This window comes from Cydia fagiglandana, chromosome 8 (assembly GCF_963556715.1).
Source record: "Cydia fagiglandana chromosome 8, ilCydFagi1.1, whole genome shotgun sequence".
Taxonomy (NCBI): Eukaryota; Metazoa; Arthropoda; class Insecta; order Lepidoptera; family Tortricidae; genus Cydia; species Cydia fagiglandana.
The window spans coordinates 20,063,914-20,079,998 of record NC_085939.1 but is presented as its reverse complement, the minus strand read 5'-3'; the positions used below and the strand labels follow the sequence as shown (position 1 = coordinate 20,079,998).

Below are 16,085 nucleotides of genomic sequence, written 5' to 3'. Positions count from 1 at the left end.
AGCAAATATATATTTTGTATAGTGTCACTATGTTTCCCAAGGAGCAAATATACATTTTGGATAGTGTCACTATGTTTCCCAAGGAGCGAATATATATTTTGTATAGTGTCACTATGTTTCCCAAGGAGCAAATATACATTTTGTATAGTGTCACTATGTTTCCCAAGGAGCGAATATACATTTTGTATAGTGTCACTATGTTTCCCAAGGAGCGAATATATATTTTGTATGGTGTGACATGTTTCCCAAGAAGCGAATACTTCCTTTTTACTTTTAATTAGCGTTTCTCGACAAACGATTGTCATCCTGGCTAGCCCTAAAAAAACTATATCTTATACTGCTATACAGTATGTTTCTGACCATGGGGCTTTAAAACCAGGGCTTGATTTTACTCGCTGAACTGAGCTACTTTTACTATGGGACCAACCTTAAAATCGGGGAATTTTTTTTGGCATTTCCTTAGAAAACGTTGACATCTGATCAGCCAAAATGTATGAAAAAGTACAATTTTTTTTCGGGATTTCGAGGTTGGTGCCATAATAAAAGTAGCTCAGTTTAGCGAGTAGAATCGAGCCCTGAATTTAAAGCCTTATGGTCAGAAACACCCTGTATACACTCTTACAGGATTCGGCGAGATGGCAAAAACGATGACAATAAGGATGCTCCCGACAAAGAGGCACCCATCGGGGACAGCAGCGAAGTATTGCGGCCCAAATCGGCAGATATACATGCAAATATTGGATTTGAACAATATTGGCCAGGTGGAGAATGGGTGTACAGGTAAGATCGGCACTGGGTCTAAGTAGGACCGGCGCTGGGTCTACAGGTAGGGCCGGCACTGGGTCTACATCTACAGTGATATAAACCGCCCGACGCGACGGTGTCGCTAGACAGCGGCGAGTCGCTGCGGTCGTGAGTCTAGAACACCCATGCCATCCAGGGCCCTATTTCACCAACGTGACAAATGTCGCATTTGTCGACATCACTGTTACTAACGTCACAGGCCTCCATAGACTACGGTAACCGCTTACCATCAGACGGGCGGTGTGGTTGTTTGCCACCAACATGTTAATTCAAAAAAACTCCACTATATCGCCAGTAAATAAGTAATTATTTTGCGAAGCTAATGACAATTGTCACAAGAAATACGACAATTGTCACGAAATTCCGACACAGAACTCATTTAATTTTGCTGTCAAGAATTACCGAAAGTTCTTTGAAATCTCGTGAAAATTGTCATCATTATCATCATAAACATCACAAGAGAAATAGCTGTTTTTTGCCGATATAATAAAGTTTTTTTTTTAATAATACAATGATGGTGACAAACAGGAATACGGCCCGCCCGATGGTAAGCGATAACCGTAGCGCATGGCTACAGTCTAGTGCGGGTGCACTGGGGGCCGATTTTTGAATTTCGATCCCTCGATTTCGTCACTCGAAAATCGGTGGAAAACGGCGAAATTGAAATTATTGAAATACGAGCGATCAAAATTTGGAATCTAGTTGTATTGACCACTCGATTTCAATTCTATTAGTAGAATTTAAACGCCTAGCAGTGGAGATATCATTTAACGAAATACACGAAATCGAGTGGTCGAATTTCAAAAATCGGTCCCCTGGTCGACAGGTAATCCGAGTTTTGTTAGAAAATATCTTTAACGCGTAAATTGCTGTTATCTAAAAATAAAATGTTATATTGTATCCTTGTTGTTAGTATAATTTTAATCAAGATTTACTCTTCTTCCTCGCGTTATCCCGGCATTTTGCCACGGCTCGTGGGAGCCTGGGGTCCGCTTGATAACTAATCCCAATAATTGACATAGGCACTAGTTTTTACGAAAGCGACTGCCATCTGACGTTCCAAACCAGAGAGAGGGGAAACTAGGCCTTATTGGGATAAGTCCGGTTTCCTCACTATGTTTTCATTCACCGAAAAGCGATTTTTTAAATTAATTTATTACAGATAAATCACAATTACATAATATTTTGATCCAAAAGCATCGTTAAGCCAGAATATGTAGTTTATTTCTCGATACTCAATTGAAATTGACATCGACATGGGCTGATTTAGACGATGCGAGAACTCGCATGCGAGTTTCATACCATTGCGGGTTTCGATCGGTCGGTTCAATTGCATCAAACGCATGCGAGTTCGCGCGCCGTCTATATCAGCCCTTCGAAACTATATATAGAGGATTTTGTCGCTGAATAAAGAAGCCAATCATCGTTATTTAAACATTTAGGAAAGAATGAACTATCGGTGGGATATGTTTAATATTTTACAATAAACGACCCATATAACCATTCCAGTCGCAGAATCATCAAAGTGGTAACTAAATGTCAGATGTGTCGTAACAGAGTCCACACAATGTGTCTAGAATTGTTTCGAAACAAAGTGTCGTCGCCGTGTCTACACTTTTCCGTAACAAGGTGTCGACACATTTGTGTGCACTTTGCGTGCGGTTTGCGACTAAATCTGACAGCAAATTTGTGACAGCAAATGTCAATATAAAATACCTCTTGAAAACCAAGGTTTGTCAAACTACTATTAGTGTCTCGTGTGCTCGTAATTCTAGTAAGTCATCATGGGCGATGCGAATGATAAAAATCGACCAAAACCATATAAACACCCAACACCCGTCAACCTTTTACAGAAAAGTTTTTAAAGAAATGCAATACGCTACTAGGTCAGGCAACGAATGCTCAATAAAGTTGTAGAGGGAAATGCTCAGAACACAATTTTTGGCTCCTTAACTTGGTTTGGACAAGTTAGGAGGTGAACATATCAAAAGTCCTCGGCCGTAGCCTTTGAGCGGGGGGGAGAGAGGGGGCTTTGAAGGTCCCATTTTCCGGTTTTTCGATTATATCTCGGAAACTATGCATCGTAGCGACATGGCCACTTATAGAAAATGAAAGTTAATTTAATTTGTTACAAGTTTATTTAGTCACTTTTTTCCATATATTGAATAGTTTTTGAGATATCCGCTCTTGAAACTTTATTTAGGGCTCTCAATTTTATCTTGATCTCTACATCAGTGAAGGTGCTAGGCCGTGTTCCACAAAATTTAAAAACAATTTTTTTAGGGTTCCGTACCTCAAAAGGAAAAAATTGAACCCTTATAGGATCACTCGTGCGTCTGTATGTCTGTCCGTCTGTCACAGCCTATTTTCTCGGAAACTACTGGACCAATTAAGTTGAAATTTGGTACATATATGTAAATTAGAGACCCAAAGACGGACATATAACGTAAACAAATTGATTTTATACCCAAAAAATTACCATTGCCCCCCCCCCCTTTATCTCCGAAACTACTAGGTCATAAATTTTGAAAAAATACACAAAATAGTCCTTTTCCTATCACGATTATTAAGATGACAGGAAAACCTATTAGAAATGTGCAGCCAAGCGCGAGGCGGACTTAATGTACGGAACCCTTAATACGCGAGTCCGGCTCGCACTTGGCCGGTATTTTTTAAACTCCTCTTGACGCTTAACCGCTGAACCGATTTCGTTGAAATTTGGTATAGAAATAGTTTGCGTCCCGGAACAGGAGATAGGATAGATCTTATAACCAAAATCATCTTTTGAAGGTGTGAAAAGTGGCGTGAAAATTTGTACGGACAATCAATAACCGCTGAACCGATTTATATGAAATTTGGGATGGTCTACAATTCTACATCTTTGATTTAGTTGAAAATGATAAAAAACATGACTTCAAACCTAAACTTAAACAGTAAGTATTAACTTCAAGAATTCAATTCTGAATTCCGCCCTGCACCACATTTCACACCTTTAAAGGATGATTTTTGACATAACTTATCATGTCCTGTCTCGGGACTCAAAATATATGTGTACCTTTAAATTAAAACTGTTCAGCAGTTTAAGCGTGAAGAGGAGTTTAAAAGAAAGTATTTTAATAAGTTTATATGTTTTTACTTCGGAATGGTGTCAATGTGATACCATAACTAAATTTGGTACTGTGAATTTATACGAAAACGATACCAAACATGGCCTCGTAGCTTTACTGATGTAGAAGTCAAGATAAAATTGAGAGCCCTAAATTCTTATTACTTGGCCTAACTTGTGTAGAAGGAAAAGGAAAAATAAAAGTCTTCGGCAGGAATATAAGACACAAATATAATTTTTAGAGTTACTATTTCAACCATCAAACATAAACATACCTTGATTATATTATTCTAGTGAGATACGCATATATAAACAAAAACATTTAAAAAATTACAAGGTCGAAATGTCACGGAGCTTGTGTGAGTTATATGTGAAAAATAAAAACTTTTATGACAAGAAAATCTGGACACAATTTAAGAATCATCCAATTGCGTCGAGGAATCATCAGTATTTTTGCTTGTTTCATTACCTCCTTGCTTCTTTTTTTGTCCTTTGTATTCTGTAGCAATTGGTTAGATCTGAAAATAAAGATAACTTGCGTCGTCACGGATGTCGATTTATAGGTTTTAGGGAGTGCAGAATTCGAAAATGATGACCATTTTATAATCCAAGATGGCGGCTACGCATGTTGTCATAAAAGTCGTCATGAATATTGTTTTATAGGTTTTAGGACGTGACAGGTCCAACAATAGGGTATATTACTGCAATGTTCTGCCGCCAGAGTGCAGCACTACCGACTCAGTAAATTCATAGACTAACTTATACATACTGTGCCTTAAACTGTTTTTTGACAAGTTTTCAAAGACAATAAAATATGACATTGATGCATCAAGGCGGTTTGTTAACAAGTGCCTACGGGTAAACGCGAAAATCGAAATTTAGTTATCCGCCTCTTTATCGCTCGAATATGCGAGAGTGATAGAGAGGCAGAAACCGAACCCTCGATTGTCGTGTTTCACGATAGGCGATATGTGAGTGACGTAGTGACGCATGTTTGTTTACTGTATGTGTACTACTAGTGCCACCTACGCAGAGCTTTGCCTAATATTCCCTATTGTCTACATCACTGTAATTGAAGTCACAGGCCTCCATGGGCTACGGTAAACGCTTACCATCAGACGGGCGGTGTGGTTGTTTGCCACCAACATGTTAATTAAAAAAAAACTCGACCATATCGCCAGTTAATAAGTTATTTTGCGAAGCTAATGACATTTGTCACAAGAAATACGACAATTGTCACGAAATTCCGACACAGAACTTAGAATTACCGAAAGTTCTTTGAAATCTTGTGACAATTTCCATCATTATCATCATAAACATCGCAAAAGAAATACATGTTTTTGCCGATATAATAGTTTTTAAAAATAATACAATGATGGTGACAAACAGGAATACGGCCCGCCCGATGGTAAGCGATAACCGTAGCCCATGGATGCCTGTGACGTCAGCAACAATGAGACTTGTCGAAATGTCGCACCTGTCACGTTACGTCACCTTGTCACGCCAGGGAGTACATCTGAAAATTGTGTGTTCCCATTTGTCCCCATACCGATAAGGTGGGAAAAAATGGGAAATATTTACATGCAAATCCTATTCCATCTGTTCCCTACGGAGATAAATGGGAATACATCCGAAAATTGTGTGTTCCCATTTGTCCCCACCCCGATAAGGTGGAAAAAATGGGAAATATTTACATGCAAATCCTATTCCATCTGTTCCCTGCGAGGATAAATGGGATTACATCCGAAAATTGTGTGTTCCCATTTGTCCCCACCCCGATAAGGTGGGAAAAAATGGGAAATATTTACATGCAAATACTATTCCATCTGTTCCCTGCGGGGATAAATGGGATTACATCTGAAAATTGTGTGTTCCCATTTGTCCCCACCCCGAAAAGGTGGGAAAATTGGGAAATATTTACATGCAAATCCTATTCCATCTGTTCCCTGCGGGGATAAATGGGATTACATCTGAAAATTGTGTGTTCCTATTTGTCCCCACCCCGAAAAGGTGGGAAAATTGGGAAATATTTACATGCAAATCCTATTCCATCTGTTCCCTCCGGGGATAAATGGGAATACATCCGAAAATTGTGTGTCCCCATTTGTCCCCACCCCGATAAGGTGGAAAAAATGGGAAATATTTACATGCAAATCCTATTCCATCTGTTCCCTACGGAGATAAATGGGAATACATCCGAAAATTGTGTGTTCCCATTTGTCCCCACCCTGATAAGGTGGAAAAAATGGGAAATATTTACATGCAAATCCTATTCCATCTGTTCCCTGCGAGGATAAATGGGATTACGTCCGAAAATTGTGTGTTCCCATTTGTCCCCACCCCGATAAGGTGGGAAAAAATGGGAAATATTTACATGCAAATACTATTCCATTTGTTCCCTGTGTGGATAAATGGGATTACATCTGAAAATTGTATGTTCCCATTTGTCCCCACCCCGAAAAGGTGGGAAAATTGGGAAATATTTACATGCAAATCCTATTCCATCTGTTCCCTACGGGGATAAATGGGAATACATCCGAAAATTGTGTGTTCCCATTTGTCCCCACCCCGATAAGGTGGAAAAAATGGGAAATATTTACATGCAAATCCTATTCCATCTGTTCCCTATGGAGATAAATGGGAATACATCCGAAAATTGTGTGTTCCCATTTGCCCCACCCTGATAAGGTGGAAAAAATGGGAAATATTTACATGCAAATCCTATTCCATCTGTTCCCTGCGAGGATAAATGGGATTACGTCCGAAAATTGTGTGTTCCCATTTGTCCCCACCCCGATAAGGTGGGAAAAAATGGGAAATATTTGCATGCAAATACTATTCCATTTGTTCCCTGTGTGGATAAATGGGATTACATCTGAAAATTGTATGTTCCCATTTGTCCCCACCCCGAAAAGGTGGGAAAATTGGGAAATATTTACATGCAAATCCTATTCCATCTGTTCCCTACGGGGATAAATGGGAATACATCTGAAAATTGTGTGTTCCCATTTGTCCCCACCCCGATAAGGTGGAATAAATGGGAAATATTTACAAGCAAATCTTATTCCATCTGTTTCCTGCGAGGATAAATGATAAATGGGATTTAATCCGAAAATTGTGTGTTCCCATTTGTCCCCAGCCCGATAAGGGGGGAAAAAATGGGAAATATTTACTTTCAAATCCTATTCCATCTGTTCCCTGCGGGAATAAATGGGAATACATCCAAAAATTGTGTGTTCCCATTTGTCCCCGCCCCGAAAAGGTGGGAAATATTTACATGCAAATCCTATTCCATTTACGTACAAAAATGTCCCCCTGTCAACTTTCAATCGAGATTTAATCGATAATTTATTCGATTAATATTCAGATTAATGCAATTTCAATCTATGTTAGGTCGACTAAATTAATCGCGATTAAAATATGACGATTAACTTTTTTTTATTCCACGGCATGGCTCTTACACTTTGAGAATATCTGAAAACGAATGAACACAAGGAGCCATTTTGCAAATCCAGTAACTTTGTTATTACTTTTGACAGCGCGTGTCATGTGTCTACACAGAGTCGACACAAAGTCGAAACATTTGCGACTACTTTGTGACTGCAATATTTCTCAGCCTTAAACCATATTTATACATCATAATTAACAAGTTTCGTAGTATGTAAAGCGTTATTTCTGTTATTTAAGTATAGTATACGCATCGAAGTACTAAAAAGGCATCAAATAATATAGTTATGAACACAGGCACTGAGAAGTAAACAATTTCATTTCCGGCTAAACTAAAACAATGTGGTGGCGCGTTAATTATATTACACTTAGTTTATCAAATCACTCGAGCAGTTTAATTCCCCATAATAATTTAAGTCCTATTGTAATATAAATGCAAACAATATATAATTACGTCTTGTAATCCGTTTTAGAGATGGCGTATTAATGACACTTATTTTTATTTAAGCATTTTTCCATCTGACAGTTTCCATTTGACAGGAACGAAATGAACGAATGAACGAATAATTTTGGCATAAAGTAGTCGCAAACCCGAAACAATGTGTGCACACGGCGACCACACTTTATGTCACTTTGTGTCATGTGTCGACCCTTCCCCATTTCTGGTAACTGTGTCGACACGGCGACGACTCTGCGACTGGAATTGTGACCGAAACAGACGGTGTCGACACAAGATGTGTCAACACCGCGTCGTAACGGCGACTAGAAATGGTTGTATGGGGAATTGAATTGCTTGATATGAATAAAATGTAATGAATAAATGTGTTTCCTTGTCAGGAAGGCGGAGTTGGATCGCTGCAACACCTCCGCCTACTGCGGTATCTTCAGCGAGTAAGTAGGGGCGGAGGAGAGTGGAGGGCCCTCCACCGCCCCCGTTACGTCCCCGTTTTATCCCCGAAATATATATATATATATATAAATAAATAAACTTATAAATAAATAAACAAATAAAAGCTCGTTTAAAGGTATTATATTATAATCAGAGCTCGGCAGGGGTGAGCCATTTTGACGTCACTTATGTCAAGTGTATAGAAATTAATATAGATACACCTTACCTTACCTTAGAAAGAAATATTAAAATAAAACTTTATTAATTATATTTAAACTAAAATGACAATGCCTTATGTACAAATAAACTTTAATAGTAGCATATGGATGGATATACATATTATTTGAAGAGGTTTACTAAAAAAGCTTGCTATAACATTAATTTGTTTAAATGGCGACGTAAAGATCGTAGCGGAAAGGCAGCCTATATAAAATAATTTCGTAAGTTATTAAATTACACCACATATACCATCGAATGACAAGGCATGTCCATGTTGTGCAAACTCTGAAAACAGCTCACCCCCGCCGAGCTCTGATTATAATTATATGGATAGATTAGATAGATACTTATGTAATATACTCGGACTAACTGCAAAGTCAATCGGGCAATTCTAGTATGACCCCAACTACACTAGCGACTACTTCGGCGGCTTCAGCTCAAGGCTCCTTCCTCTTCACGTTGGGCCAACGCCAACGCCAACGAGGGACGCAGCCATGCGGTAGAATGAGATAGCAATATCACTTGCGCCCTCTAACGCGTAAATGCGTCCTCGTTGGCGTTGGCGTTAGCCTAACGTGAAGAGGAGCCATTAGGTGGTATCCATTTTTCCAAGGTGATTCCGGTGAAAGATTGCGAGGAGATGTGTACTGGTCAACTTCTGATAAGCGACTGATAAGAAATAACCGGTTACACCGGTTTTTATTGGTCTCAAGGGGCCACAACTCGTGCATATCATAACCATGCAAAATGCCATTTTGTACAAAAATTGCAATAAAACTACGCAAGCGAGATCGTTGTCTTTTACTGTTTTTTGTAGCTGAATAAATTCGTAATAAAATTGCATTCAAAGTTTTATTGCTTGAGTCGATTTTTTTGATCGCGAGTTTAACCTCTAGCCGCCCATACGTCAAACATTGCCAAGCAAAATGAAATTTTATTATGTCAACACAAAGTTCAAATTAGAATGGAACAGGAGACCTTTTTATAGGTCTCTGGGCGGCTAGAGTGTATAGCAACTAGGCTAATTAAGCAGGGTAGTGATTGTTTGAGTGTTGCAGGGGAAAAGTATGTGCAGGCAATCATGACTTGACCGCTCATCATACATTTGAAAACTTCTGCGAACTCAATGACGTGAATTGCCGGGACGGCACTATCAGTGAGTACCGCATAAGGAATGCAAATCGGTTATTTTTTGTATGGAAATAACCGCGGTTTCGGTTAATAACCGATTATTTCCATACAAAAAATAACCGATTTGCATTCCCTAGTACCGCAGTACCTTCAACCACGACCTCACCGCCTCCCACACCTGCGACGTGGACGGCGCCAGCTGCAGGCACGGCACTGTCAGTGAGTACCGCAGTACCTTCAACCACGACCTCACCGCCTCCCACATCTGCGACGTGCACGGCGCCAGCTGCAGGCACGGCACTGTCAGTGAGTACCGCAGTACCTTCAACCACGACCTCACCGCCTCCCACACCTGCGACGTGCACGGCGCCAGCTGCAGGCACGGCACTGTCAGTGAGTGCCGCAGTACCTTCAACCACGACCTCACCGCCTCCCACACCTGCGACGTGCACGTCGCCAGCTGCAGGCACGGCACTGTCAGTGAGTACCGCAGTACCTTCAACCACGACCTCACCGCCTCCCACACCTGCGACGTGCACGGCGCCAGCTGCAGGCACGGCACTGTCAGTGAGTGCCGCAGTACCTTCAACCACGACCTCACCGCCTCCCACACCTGCGACGTGCACGGCGCCAGCTGCAGGCACGGCACTGTCAGTGAGTGCCGCAGTACCTTCAACCACGACCTCACCGCCTCCCACACCTGCGACGTGCACGGCGAGCTGCAGGCACGGCACTGTCAGTGAGTATATACCGCAGTACCTTCAACCACGGCCTCACCGCCTCCCACACCTGCGACGTGCACGGCGCCAGCTGCAGGCACGGCACTGTCAGTGAGTACCGCAGTACCTTCAAACACGACCTCACCGCCTCCCACACCTGCGACGTGCACGGCCAGCTGCAGGCACGGCACTGTCAGTGAGTACCGCAGTACCTTCAACCACCACCTCACCGCCTCCCACACCTGCGACGTGCACGGCGCCAGCTGCAGGCACGGCACTGTCAGTGAGTACCGCAGTACCTTCAACCACGACCTCACCGCCTCCCATACCTGCGACGTGCACGGCGAGCTGCAGGCACGGCACTGTCAGTGAGTACCGCAGTACCTTCAACCACCACCTCACCGCCTCCCACACCTGCGACGTGCACGGCGCCAGCTGCAGGCACGGCACTGTCAGTGAGTACCGCAGTACCTTCAACCACGACCTCACCGCCTCCCACACCTGCGACGTGCACGGCGAGCTGCAGGCACGGCACTGTCAGTGAGTACCGCAGTACCTTCAACCACGACCTCACCGCCTCCCACACCTGCGACGTGCACGGCGAGCTGCAGCCACGGCACTGTCAGTGAGTACCGCAGTACCTTCAACCACGACCTCACCGCCTCCCACACCTGCGGCGTGCACGTCGAGCTGCAGGCACGGCACTGTCAGTGAGTACCGCAGTACCTTCAACCACGACCTCACCGCCTCCCACACCTGCGACGTGCACGGCGAGCTGCAGGCACGGCTCTGTCAGTGAGTACCGCAGTACCTTTAACCACGACCTCACCGCCTCCCACACCTGCGACGTGCACGGCGCCAGCTGCAGGCACGGTACTGTCAGTGAGTACCGCAGTACCTACTAATACATTGCGTCGGTGTACTAACAATCATAACTCAAGATTTCTTTTTAAAGTCGCTTAACCCTTCAAGTGGTGGTCAACCAGTTAATGGTTGGATCGAAAAGCACTAAACTGGCGGCCCACCACTCACGGATCAATGCGAAAACCAGTAAACTGTCGGCCACCAGTGAGTGGTTAATAAGATGTTGCCGTATTTAGAGATGAAATTGAACGTATTTAAGTATGTTACGCTCTTCTAACGCCCAAACTTAGGTAGTGAGTTAGACAAGGATAACATACCGTTATTCTTCCGGAGCGGAGTTCAATTAGGTCTGGCCAAATGTATAAACATTATAATAATTTAATTGCTATATTCAAATAGCGTAATTAACGCTTATAATAAGCGTAATCACATATTATGTGATTTAATATACTTTCAAACGTAGAAAAGCTTAAATCGACGATTTTGTAAAATTCTCTTAATCTGCGCTGACCACCTACCGGGGCTCCGCCACGTGACTGCTTTTGAGCAAATCCGCGGCGCCACTTGACTACTTTTCGCCTTTTCGCTGGCGCCACTTGAAGGGACAAATGTTGGTCAGTTTGAGGACTTCAGTCTAAATACAGTCTACAGTTTACAGTCTACTGTTTACAGGCCCAACCTATAGTGCGAATAATGCATGCTAATATCGGAAATTTCGAGCAACTATCTCTGTCACTCTTGTTTCGCCTTAATTGGAGTAAAAGAGATAGTTACTCGAAATTTACGATATTCGATGTACGTGATAGGTAGGCCCTCTGCTTTCTGATAGTACAGTTGTACAGTTGCTTCAAGTTAAGTGTTGTTGCAGCGGTGTACACCGAGTCAGCGAGATTTAGGAACTACTATGTAAGGTGGTACCCCGTGACCACGTCGGGGTCCATTAACATGAAAATATCGACGAGAAGAGAGTGCTGGATCGTGCTCTCACGGAGCAGGAATATCAATTCCAGGAATAAGAGGGTGGTAGGTGGCGTCACGCTTCACGTAGGAACACATGCAAAATACACACACACATACACTAACGGCCTGATTCTTATTTTAATATACGCTAAAAATTTGATCTAAATACGATATGGATCGGATCTAGATCTAAATTTTGACGTATATTAAAATTGACGTATACGACAAATTGGTACAGTAATGAATTCTATGGAATTGTTACATCAGGCACCGCTAAAATGTTCTCCTTATTTAGTTTCTATACGCCGCCGGCACGCACCTATTAAACTTTTTTTGACAAACTTATAAATAAAATTAAGTATACCAAGATGGTAGGCAGCAGTGACCAAAGCGTTGGTCAGTCTGAAATTATTAAGGCTACCTAGATAGTTTACACACGTTAATTTAAATAATAATAATAAAGACACGGGGTAAAAAAAACTGCCGTGTCCTTGTTTTACCCCATGTCACGGTTTTGGACTAATCACCGTTTTATTTTGTTTTAGTTCCATTACGGATTTCGATATTTCGTTGACCCAAAGAAGCAAAGTAGATCGTATGTGCGGCTATTCAAGAACGACTTCATTCAGGGACATTACAGGGAAACCTGGAATTCCAGCACGATGTTGGTGCAGGGTCAGTATTGAAATTATGATAGCCTTTTTTTTATTATTATTTGTATCTCCTTTCTGGATTTCACGGGCCTATAAATCCCGGTCTTTTGATAGGCTTGCGTGGGGATACAGATCCAACACGTAGAGGCCGTTTGGAGAGCTTTAATGTCATGTAGAACGCCTGCTGGAACCCGTTCACAGGCACAACAATAGACACCCATGAACCGGTCACAGCAGGCATTGGGACTATTGTAGAAAAAGTGAACAGCGTTCCGGTCTATAGATTGCAGTTTGGGTGGACAATGAAACTGGGCTATTGCAAAGAGGTCCGGACACCTGCCATAACAATGTTAACACCGTCATCGAGGCAGGTGGTGACTCGCCGCTGACTAGATGGGCCCCTGAAACTGCCGTCGTAAAGACGACCAGGAGCAACATCGATGTGAGCGGCTCAGGGGTGTCGAGAGGTGTGCGCCGCTTTCTACCCAGTGGCTGTTACCAGCCACTGTGCCAACTCACGTCTTATGCATCTTTCACTTCCACCCCTGGAGCATATAGCTCTAGCGACTCCTCTCTGGACGGCCAATGAAGGCAAGCCAGAGCTGAGAGTCCTGCGGGTCCCCTTGGGGTCCACTCCGACCGACGAAGACACGCCGGAGACGGAGACCCTGACCGACTCTCGGGAGCACTCGGGTCCGTGGGGTCGTTACTCCCCAACAGCTCGCCACAAGCTTATTATTATTATTTGTATCTCCGTTTTAAAACTCTCGGGTCTTTCGAGCCCGGTCATTTATAAGGCGTGCGTGGGGATATGGATCCAACACGTAGAGGCCGTTTGGAGAGATTTGATGTCATGTAGAACGCCTGCTGGAACCCATTCACGGGTACATCAATAAATACCCGTGAACCGGTTTCAGCAGGCATTGGAAGCTATTGTAAAGAATATGGTCAGAATACTGGTCTATGGTTTAAGTTTGGGTGGAAAAAAGACTGGGCTATTGCAAAGAAGTCCGGACACCTGCCATAACATTGCTTACACAAGTTATCGAGACAGGTGGTGACTCGCCACTCGTTAGATGGGCACCTGATGCGCCATCGTAAAGACGGCCAGGTGCAACACCGGCGTGAGCGGCTCAGGGGTGTCGAGAGGTGGTGCTGCGCTTTCTCCGAAGTTACTCGCGGCGTTATGCCCTTTAACACTTCCACCCCTGGAGCATATAGCTCTAGCGACTCCTCTCTGGACGGCCAATGAAGGCGAGCCAGAGCTGAGAGTCCTGCGGGTCCCCTTGGGGTCCACTCCGACCGACGAAGACACGCCGGAGACGGAGACCCTGACCGACTCTCGGGAGCACTCGGGTCCGTGGGGTCGTTACTCCCCAACAGCTCGCCACAAGCTGCCCTGCGGGCTTATTATTATTATTATTAATGGGCTTACTCATGGCCACAGACTAGCCGAGGCGTAGACGCGGCCTACGATGGAGCGAGCTCGCCCAGAAGGTGCCTGTTCTGTTTACTCTTGATTACAATAATATATATGTACCTACCCGACACCATTAAACATATTGAACATGACCTGACATTCTACTCCGAATTAAAAAAATGGCTAACTAGAAATGCATTTTATGACATGTCAGAATATAATAATTATGATTTAATCGTTACTTAATTTAATATGTTACTTATTTGAATTGTATTGATTATTTTTATATTGTTTTATTTAATTTTAATGAATTGTAATTTAATTGAAATGGACCTAATTAATGAAAAACCGTTTTGACATGTAAAGTTTGTAATTTTATGAATAAATGAATATGAAATATGAAATATAATGAATGAAAAGCCGGCGCGGCAGCAGAGGCGGCCGAAAAATTAAAAAAGACCAAATATAGGGGTCTCGGCCCCGAATACAATTTCGTACCTTTTGGTGTCGAGACCCTTGGCCCGTGGGGTCCGAACGCGTCTAGCCTTTTTAAGGACTTATCAAAAAGATTAGCTGACGCCACTGGTGACCGTAGATCTGGCAGCTTCCTCGCGCAAAGAATAAGTATTGCGATACAGCGAGGAAATGCTGCCAGCATCTACGGCACCATGCCGCAGGTGGATATTTTATAATCATTTATTTTAAGTTTAGTTTTATTTATTTTTAGATATAGTTTAAGTTTTGTAGGTTAGTTATTTAATTATGTTTTTTTTAAGTATGTATATTAAATAATTATACGAGTAGGTATGAATGAATGATGAACCTCGTATATAGGTGTAGAATTGTAAGTAGATAGATACTGCCATTCTTTCAAACATAGAGTCATGTGTTATTCCGATCGCAGAACTTTGTTTCCGCTTGGCTGGAAACAAAGGGTTTCTGGATATAATTACCTCTATATCGGGTTAGTGCATGGGGTATTGATTCTCCATAAAACTTCTACCCGATTTTTTAAATCTTCAAGGGCAGATTTTTGGAAATAAACTATACTATGTCCTTCCCCGGGATTCAAACTATCTCTTTACCATATTTCAACTATAGCGTGCGTGTGGTTATTGTATGCAATCAACGCAGCGTTACTGCATGCGATCACGGAATGTAGGAAAAAAACGTACCAGTGCGAGTCGGACCTACCCACCGAGGGTTCCGTACTTTTTAGTATTTGTTGTTATAGCGGCAATAGCAATACATTATCTGTGAAAATTTCTATTACGGTTCATGAGATACAGATGGTGACAGACAGACGGAGAGTGGAGTCTTAGAAATAGGATAAGGGTCCGGGTATGTAGGTATGTTAAAATACATACCAAATTGTGTGTAGAATTTAATAAGCTTTCGTTTCGCCATACACGTATTTACATAAAACCCATAGATTCTGAAAAAATAACAAAAAATCAAAAAGGCGTAGGTATAATATTAAAGATGAGATCTGATCCCGTGGTCCCCGAAGCTGAAACTTTAACCTCGTGCCGCCCAAGAAAAAAAGCGCAAGATCAGCTAAACGCCCAGTGTGCAATATATGAGCCATAATATTGTGAAGTCGTAACTGCCCACGCACTTCAAATATTTTTTTTTTACATAAAACTCGAGCAGGATTTTTTTTATTTTTTTCTGGGTATGTGTGAATAAAAATGAATACAGTAAACTGAATTCCACCTTCGTATCTTTTGTTCATTTAAATGCACATTGGGTTTTTGATTGATGTTATAAGTAATATAATATATTTTTTTAAATCAACTTTAAGGCACGTAATCGCGATAACGTAGCCTCTGACTATTATTATTCGTCTTAAATAGTTATATAATAAGCAACA

General features: G+C 42.3%; 1 long non-coding RNA gene across 1 annotated transcript; it reads left to right on the top strand.

Annotated features, from left to right (window-relative positions):
- The first annotated feature begins 687 nt into the window (after positions 1 to 687).
- On the top strand, positions 688 to 12,115 carry LOC134667079 (uncharacterized). Its single transcript, XR_010098602.1, has 4 exons — positions 688 to 780; positions 8,195 to 8,248; positions 9,524 to 9,621; positions 12,048 to 12,115. It is a non-coding gene; the product is annotated as an uncharacterized LOC134667079 (long non-coding RNA).
- Positions 12,116 to 16,085: the final 3,970 nt, after the last annotated feature.